At 40.5% G+C, this 9,422-nt stretch overlaps 1 protein-coding gene across 1 annotated transcript in view; it reads right to left on the bottom strand.

The window, feature by feature from the left end:
* Positions 1 to 2,195: 2,195 nt before the first annotated feature.
* LOC306766104 (solute carrier family 35 member F5-like) overlaps positions 2,196 to 9,422 on the bottom strand; it is a 30,206-nt gene continuing 22,979 nt past the window's right edge. The window contains exon 15 of the mRNA XM_079253712.1: positions 2,196 to 3,753. The gene's annotated coding sequence lies outside the window, so the exon portion shown is untranslated. The remainder of the gene's footprint in view (positions 3,754 to 9,422) is intronic.

Below are 9,422 nucleotides of genomic sequence, written 5' to 3'. Positions count from 1 at the left end.
CCCTGCGATGGACTGCAAGCTGTCCAGGGTGAACCCCACCTCTCGCGCAAAGATTGCTGGGATAGGCTCCAGCTTCCCCACGACCCTTAAATCGGATTAAGCTGTATGGATAATGAAAGAATGAATGATGTACACACTCCACTTTATCAGGCCCATATTGCTAGTACCAAGTTGAACCCCTTTTTCATTCAGACCTGCCTTGATTCTGGGTATCGTAGATCCAACAAGATGTTGGAAACATTCCTCAGAGGTTTTGCTCCATGTTGACATGAAGCATCACACAGTTGCTGCACATCATGATGAGAATCTCCCGTTCCACCACATCCCAAAGCTTCTCTACTGGACTGAGATCTGGTGACTGTGGAGGCCGTTGGAGGACAGTGAAGTCATCGTCATGGTGGAGATGATGTGAGCTTTGTGACATGGTGCATCATCCTGCTGGAAGTTTCCATCAGAAGATGCTACACTGTGCTCAGAAAGGGATGGGCATGGTCAGCAGCAGGACTCAGGTAGGCTGTGGAGGTTAAACCAGGTCATGTTGGTACTAAGGGGCTCCACATGCCTGTAGAGCTGAAATGGAGACTCATCAGACCAGTAATGTTTCTTCATCTTCTATTGTCTAGTTCTGGTGTGTGTAAATTGTAGCCTCAGTTTCCTTCTTAGCTGATGATTAAACTGGTAAAAATGGATGAATGCTTTTTTTTTTTCTTTCATGAAGGCTGTGAGACCAAAGTCAAATGAGACATTAGGACCAGAGAAAACACTGACTTTTTTCCTCTGCATTTCGAGAAAATGATAAATTAAAGCATACACAATTTTATAAAATCCTCTGCAGTCATAGCTAAACCCTAAACCTGCACTGTCTCTGTCTACCTCGTTCGCATGTCTGTTTTTCTCCTGGATGTGCTCTTTGCCTTCTCTTCAGCTCTTCAAACGACCACAGCTTGTTAGTTTGTGGATTTTCTGTCAACCTGGATTTAGGATCAATCTGGGAGTTTTTGTCAACATTGTGTAGGCTTACTTTGTGCTTTCTTCTGGGTTCATTTGACTGAATGACAAGCAGGTAACTCATTACACGATGCCGTTTTAAAACATGACATACTTCCCAGCAATGCCTTCTGGTTCCTTTCTCATAAAAAATTATGACCTGTTGTTCTGTTTAAACAGACATGCATGAGCCCCAGCAGAGCCAGATAGTCTCCCTGTCATAAAAATTATGGAAACCAAGATGAAGACATGTCCGTGACTCCCTCATTTCTTGTACTGTCTCAAAACCGACACCTGAGTCATAGAGGTTATTGCATTCCTCCTTCCTCTGACATTAGCTCGAGGCAGGCTGAGGCTTCTAACCTCTGATGAGGTACACAGAGCGAGCATGTCAACCAAAGTAAGATCATCGCAACGCAGTACAAGAATGTCTGACGTGTAACAACTTTTAGAGATATTAGTACAAATTGTTGTCTTCCCACAAGACTCATGGCAGGATCTGCATCGTTACATTCTGCAGAATGTCTCTCTAAATGAGAAGGTTTACTGACAAATTCCTGAGTCTGGTGTCAGTCCAGTCTGGTGAGGGATTTCTAAACAAAGGGCTCGAGCGTTAACACAGCGGAGACAGAAAACTACTCTGAAATGCTAATGTTTGATTTGGAAGAAGACCTTATAATCAGGGAGGCTCTTCACTGACAGCAAGTCTAAAAACACACCAGAAAACACGCAGGAACCAGAGCAGAGGAACGAAAACCAGGCATAGCAAGATCAGAAGTGACCAATGAGATTTGTGCAAAAACAGAAAAGATTAAAGCTGGGATAGGTGATGTTGGGGAGCTAGCAAGATGTGAAAGTGGCGCCCTGTCTTGGCCAGATCATAGCAAGTGTTTCAGGTTTTCTGATCAATATAAAAAGTCTGAAAACTAATGATTAGAATAATGATTATTTTTATTAATATCTGAAAAGGAAATATTTATTTTCCTTTCACATCAGAGGTTTTAGGTGCAGCTGCTACTTTCAGCTTTCTTCAGCAATGTGTGTCTTAATGTTCATTTAAAGTCAGCACTGTAGTTGTTTTCAGCTCATCTCAACATGTTTGTGCCAGCACAGTACAGAAATATGTCTATTTTAATATTTTATATTCATTAGACACAATGAATGCTCCGTTTGATAAAGAACTTTAAAAAGATTGTTTAATAGTGCACCAAAGTATGAAATAAAGACTTGGAAAAACAATAAGATTATTCAAAAGCTTAGATCAATAAAAGGGAAGTGACCATCACTTCTTTCAGTTTGCAGAACATCTTCCTAGACTCTTACAAAAAAGAAAAATGCTCAGACAACAAAAACTAGACAAAGAACCTGAGAAAGAAAAGATTCATATCCATGATTCCACAAGCACCATTGATAAAGGATGAAAATTAGCCTTCATTTAGGACACAAGACACACGACAAACTGAAGCATCACCTGAAATCATGACACAAGTGGGACAGATCTGCAAAACAGAGACAGTGCAATGAATAAAACTATCCTCCACGTAGCCATTAAAACTCCTTAATCAACCTTTTATAACTTCTTCCACTTCATACTGCCCGTTAAACATGAGTGCAATAAAAACTGTAATGGTGAACACACACACACACTTAACATTAAACAGGATGAGAGGGATAATGACATTTTACCTTATATCTGTAGTGTTTACATACCAGACCGCATGACCGACACAGAAGCAGCAAATCACAAACAAAAAACCCAAAATCACATGCAACATCCCAACGATGCGTCATAATCTCAACTACAGTCATGATTTACAAAGATGTACAAAAATAAGCTCAATGTATATTTATTCCTGTAGTGGTTGTTTGAGTTTGCCAGTAAAACATCGATGCCACCTTCATGTTTCACTGTGTAAAGACGTCCTTTTTAAAAGGTTCCTCTTGATTCAAGCAGACGATTGTTATTGCAGAAAAGCCTTTTGTAGTTTAGAGTAGAAGATCTTACAGATCTGTTCACGCTCAGACAAACAAAAGTCATGTTTGTTTTAATGATGGTCGTCAACCAACGGAGGAGGAGGAGGAGGAAGAAAGTCGTTGAGACGGATTCAACATCCGAGGAGATTTTTTTTCTCATTTTATTTGACAGATCTCAAAGTAAAACTGCACAATGTGCGATTAGATGCAGAGTAAGGTCAGTCTTCCACCGTAAACGTCTCATTCTGCTCATCATAAAAGGTGTGTTACAGGGAGGACTTCATCTTTGCTCATGTAGCCTCCAACATCTGCAGACATGTTAAAGACACTTTAAACAGGACTCGAACTAACGTCGGATCAATTCCTCCAAAAACAAACTTTTTCCTATGAAAAGTGCAAGTTTGACAGATTTTCTTCTGTTAAATGGTTTATAAATATAAATAAAGGTGTAAATCACCATTATTCAGCTTTTTAACTACACGCACACACGTTCTCCTCCTTCGTTAGTGTTATGGGTGAGTCACGTCACCTGACGCTGCAGCAGCTGTTGACAAAGTCCAGCATCGTGTCGTACCGTTGAGTTTCTTCACACAGAAACTGAGTACAAACCGAATCTCAGTGTCTGACAGCAATACAGAAAGAAAAGGAGAAAAAAAGCTTGTAGAAATGGAGGAAAAAGAGATTCTGCTTCAGAACTGGTGTAAATAAATAAAATGAGAAGGAGGCACTAGGGTACGTTTAATGTCTCTCAAACTTCCAGATTGTCAGCTCAGCCAGATCCACGTTGGCCACCTGTGGAGAGAGAAAGAAACTGAGAAACAGCTAAATAAAGATGTGTTTATGTTGTCTACATCAGGCCATCTGGGTTCCCCAGGCAGAGCTACGATGTGATGTTGCTTCATCTAACAGTTCTACACCTTGGGGTTCATTTTGAGGAGGGGAGGGGTTCACTTTGTGCTTGGTGCATTTGGGAATGGGTGTGTGCCAAGCGGCAACCTCCGGCAGCTAAAAGTTAAGTCCATGCGGAAGTGCCAAGTGCAGTTCCTCCCTCATCCACTCGGGGCCCCAAAAGAGAGCAAATCCCCATAGACTCCCATGTTAAAAAGGCCAACTTTACAGCATGTTTACAGCCTGGTACAAAAACACATTTTAGGTTTAATAGGTCAGGTTTACCTTCATGAAAACAGTGAATTTCTTTTTCTTTCTTTTTTTTAATTTTTTTTATTTTATTTTTTTTATAACTCCTCCGTTTAGAATCAATTTAATCTCAAAATTTGGTATATTTAGGGGCGTGTCCTTTTGATTGACAGGTACCCAATATCCCGCTGAAAGAAGGAGGAATTCTGAATAACCGCGGTTTTTAGCCGGTTAACAGCATGACTTAGCTTAAGCTCGCTTACCTTTGTTAGCAGATTAGTTCCTGTCAGCTCCCGCTAGCTTGGTTAGCCTTTAGTTACATGCAGTTGGGAGTTCGCTAGATGTCAATGACTCACCCCCACGCTCACAGCCCCCCTCTCAGCTCTACCTCTTTGCCATTATTGTATTTACAATGTACTATAGTTTCGTATTTCAGTGGGACGCTGCCAAGATGGTGGGACCCACCCAATGAGATTCAAGTCAGCTCTTCAGAACCTACGGGTGACATCATGAAGGCTCTGTCCATCTTTTAAATATAGTCTATTGTGCGTGCTGACGTAACAACTGTTAGCAGCTAACAGTGGAGCCTTTTGGTTTAGTTACAGCATTGCCGACCCCAGCAGTTTTCCGGTTCATAAATTAGCCACACTGGATCTGGATAAGTGTTGCTGAGCCCACACATTGGTTCTAAATATATCATGATACAGATGGCAGACCTGTCCCATGCATACAGAGACTCCACCAGGTCTGCATTGTTTTTTTGTTGTTTTTTTTTAAAACTAATAATCTGAACTGTTGTTCATCTAACCTCTATATAAGTGAAAAACAAAAGAGGAAATTTCTGGTACAAAATTAAAAAAGTGATTTTTTTTTTTTTCCTAACTGAAAATCTTAATGTATTTATAACTCAGTCATCCTGTTAGACAAACAAAGTTGTAACTAATAAAATTATTCCTGTTTTATGTATTAAATTACTGAAGTGTATGACATTTAAAGATTTCTTTTCTCCTTTTGATATAAACCAGCAACGCTCTCTCCAGTTCATATCTTGCACAGAAATGCATGTCAAACAAAACAAAACATGGAAGCTAAAGAGGAGGGTTTCATTTCCAAAAGAGCCCCCATGTCATCAGTTATTTAGAGCCGGTCTGGGTTCACCACCTCAGACTTAACAAGTTATAGTTGCTGAATTTACAAATCTACACACAAGAACATTACGAGTTGTTAAACTGAGTTTATTCTCATCAAGGACTAAACCATTTCCCAGGACTGGTCACAGACACACATCGGATTTTAGCATCAGATTAGCTTTAGCATAGCATTACCTAAACTAGACTAGACACCAGACAACCCATAAATTCTCCATGGCAACTGATCAAATGGATTTAATGCTAGTAGCAATCATCTAGTAATCTCACTGTGTCCATGGCAACAGCAGCCATCTTGTAACCTTACCATTAGTTTGGCATCTTGTGGCTTCGCTGTTTCCGTAGCAACGGCAGCCATCTTATGACCTCCATTATAGTATCTGCTGATTAGGAAGGTCAATGTTGATGAATCAATTTTTTCACCTCTACCATGTGTTAGCATGACTGAGAGTCCCCCTTTAAGCCTTAACCCTGCTCAGATTGATCAACATGCTGATACTATAACAGCTTCAATACGTACAACCTTGGATAATGTTGCTCCCCTAAAGAAGAAGAAATTAGGTAAGATTATGAAGGCTCCCTGGTTTAATTCCCAGCTTCAAGCTCTAAAACAGGCATCAAGGCGTTTGGAAAACAGATGGCGTTCATCAGGATTAGAGGAGTCTCACTTAACCTGGAAAGAAAGTTTAATTGTATACAAAAAAGCCTTACGTACGGCAAGAACAGCTTATTATTCATCATTGATAGAGGAAAGCAAAAACAACCCTCGGTTTCTTTTCAGCACTGTAGCCAGGCTTACTAGGAGCCGGAGCGCTGTGGAGCTATGTATTCCTTTCTCACTTAGTTGTGATGATTTCATGTATTTTTTCAGGAATAAAATTGACACTATTAGAGATCAAATCCACAATATTCTTCCTTCTACATAATGTTGAGCCTGTTGTGGTCTCCGAAGCATCCTTAGAACCAGGATCTGACTTGTGTCTAAATAGTTTCTGTCCTGTCCAACCCTCTGAATTAACTAAAATAATAGCTTCATCTAAACCATCCACCTGTATCTTAGACCCTCTCCCAACGAGCCTCTTTAAGGACATTTTCCCTTTAATTAATACATCACTACTAAATCTTATCAATATGTCTTCAGTGACAGGATATGTACCACAATCATTTAAAACTGCTGTAATCAAGCCTTTACTTAAAAAGCAATCTCTGGATCCAGAGGTGATAGCAAATTATAGACCTATATCTAACCTCCCGTTTATGTCCAAAATTCTGGAGAAAATAGTTTCCGCTCAGCTACATGCCCACCTGAGCAGAAATAATTTATGCGAGGAGTTTCAGTCAGGATTTAGAGCTCATCATAGCACTGAGACAGCATTGGTGAAAGTTACTAATGACCTTCTTATGGCCTCAGACAAAGGACTTGTGTCCGTACTTATCTTGCTTGATCTTAGTGCTGCATTTGATACAGTCGATCATAACATTCTGTTACAAAGACTAGAACAGGTGATTGGAATTACAGGTACAGCGTTAAGCTGGTTTAAATCATATTTATCTGATAGACTTCAGTTTGTTCATGTAAATGACAAGTCCTCCACCCAAACTACAGTAAGTCATGGAGTTCCTCAAGGTTCTGTACTTGGACCAATACTCTTCACGCTATATAAGCTCCCTTTAGGCAAAATTATTAGACAGCATGGAATAAACTTTCATTGTTATGCAGATGATACTCAAATATACTTATCCTTTAAACCAGATGAAACAAATCAGCCCAATAGGCTACAAAATTGTCTCATAGACATAAAGACTTGGATGTCTAGAAATTTTCTCCTCTTAAACTCAGATAAGACTGAAGTAATTCTCGTTGGATCTGAAAAAGTCAGAGCTAAATTTTCCGGTTTTGTAATGAACCTGGATGGCATTACTTTAGCTTCCAGTGCTACAGTGAGAAACCTTGGAGTAATATTTGACCCTGACCTGTCCTTTGGCCCACATATTAAGCAGGTTACTAAAACAGCCTTCTTTCATTTACGTAATATAGCCAAAATTATGGACATTCTGTCTCAGAGTGATGCAGAAAAACTGGTTCATGCTTTTGTTACTTCGAGACTAGATTACTGTAACTCTCTATTACTGGGCTGTCCTAAATATGCCCTGAAAAGCCTTCAGCTGATCCAGAATTCTGCAGCCTGACCAGAACCAGCAGGAGAGATAATATTTCTCCAGATTTAGCCTCTCTTCATTGGCTGCCTGTTGAATCTAGAATAGAATTTAAAATCCTTCTCCTTACATATAAAGCCCTCCACAACCAGGCACCACTATATATCAAAGACCTCATAGTTCCTGATATACCAAGCAGAGTACTTCGTTCGCAGACTGCAGGCTTACTTGTGGTTCCTAGAGTCTCAAAGAGCCGAGCAGGAGGCAGAGCCTTTGGTTATCAGGCCCCTCTCTTATGGAATAAGCTCCCAGTTAGTGTTAGGGAAGCAGACACCCTCCCCACCTTTAAGACTAGGCTGAAGACTTATCTTTTTGATAAGTCCTATAGCTAGGGATGGTTAGCATCCCTTAGTTATGCTGCTATAGGTTTAGACTGCTGAGGGACATTTCCTGATACACTGAGCTTCTTTCTTTTTCTCAAGACACTCCTGAACATCTTCAACAATATTTTTATATATATTTAGATATTTAGTGATATTTAAAGTTTTGATTAAAAATAAGTTAAACTAAGTAAAAGTTGTTGATAAAAAAAATAAGGTTATTTACTAAATTAAGAACTGTGTTGTTCTCACATCATTACAAACAATATCATAATATTAAAAAGAACATTTATAGAGACACAATGAAACCATAAAACATATCATTTACATTTTTTAAATATTTATTATCATTTTAAAAAAAAAAAAATTCCCTTAATCCATTTCCTCCTTTTGGTTCAACCAAAACATTTTCCATTACTGTAGTTGCAGTTGGTGTCCACATTTAGATTTGTGTGAAGATGTTGATGTGCTGGAGTGATCTGTTTTTTTACACCAGCACCATAGTGACGGGGTCTTTGATCTGGTCTCCTTTGATCTGAGATTCTTCTTTGTGATGAAGATTCTCCTGAGAACCATGATGGAGGACTTTTATGTGTTTTCGGTATGTGGTTTTGGTTCTTCTGTTGGTGGAGATGTGTTGGTGTTTCATATTTTGTGCGACGTCTCCACTGAGATGGTATCTTTGGCCTTTTGAAGTCGACATCATGTGTTAAGTCCTCCTTTGGTCCAGAGACTTCCTGTGGTTGGAAGTCCGCTTGTGTTTCTGAGACCTGCGAGGCCGACTGTCCTCGTTCTGACAGTGGTTCTGAGTCTGGTTCTGGTTCAGAGACTTCCTGTGGTTGGAAGTCTGCTTGTGTTTCTGAGACCTGAGAGGCAGACTGTCCTCGTTCTGACAGTGGTTCTGAGTCTGGTTCTGGTCCAGAGACTTCCTGTGGTTGAAAGTCCGCTTGTGTTTCTGAGACCTGAGAGGCCGACCGTCCTCGTCCTGACAGTGGTTCTGAGTCCGGTTCTGGTCCAGAGACTTTCTGTGGTTGGAAGTCTGCTTGCTCTGAGCCCACCTGTGGTTTTGAGTCTGCTTGTGGTTCTTGGACTTGAGATTCTCGTTCCACAGATGGTTCAGAGAGCAATTCTTGTTTGGACTCTGCTAAGAGGCAGCCTGGTTCAGATACCTGAGGGCCATTGATGCCAGTTGCCATCTTGAGTTGCACAGTCATTTCTGCCACCTTCCACTCCAGATCTCCGATCGTCTTGTCCTGAGACGTCAGTCTGGATTGCAAGTCTTGGTTGGATTTGATTTGCTCTTCCAACTGTTTCTTTAACTGTTCGAGCTCATCAAGGTTTCCCACGGGGGCTTCTACCTGTCTGAGCTCTGGGCTTGGTGTTCTTGATGATTGTTCCAGTTCCTCTGCGATGTTCCTGTATTTCTGCAGCTCCCGTTCATAATGTTTTCTGAGACGGCATTCTTTTTCTCTTTGCTGGTCTGAATCAGCAAACATTTTCCAGGTGCTTTCAGATTCTTTCTCTGCTTTTATCCTCTTCTCCTTCTCCAGAGTGAGAAGCTGGTTCTTCTTCTGGAGTCTGGCTCTCAGATCCTCCACCTCATCGGTCAGGTGGTAAAGTTGGTTTCCATTGGATTGAG

The sequence above is a fragment of the Telmatherina bonti genome (genome assembly GCF_933228915.1).
Source record: "Telmatherina bonti genome assembly, chromosome: 15".
NCBI lineage: Eukaryota > Metazoa > Chordata > Actinopteri > Atheriniformes > Telmatherinidae > Telmatherina > Telmatherina bonti.
Note: the sequence above shows the minus strand (reverse complement) of the source record. Positions and strands in the feature narration are given on the sequence as shown.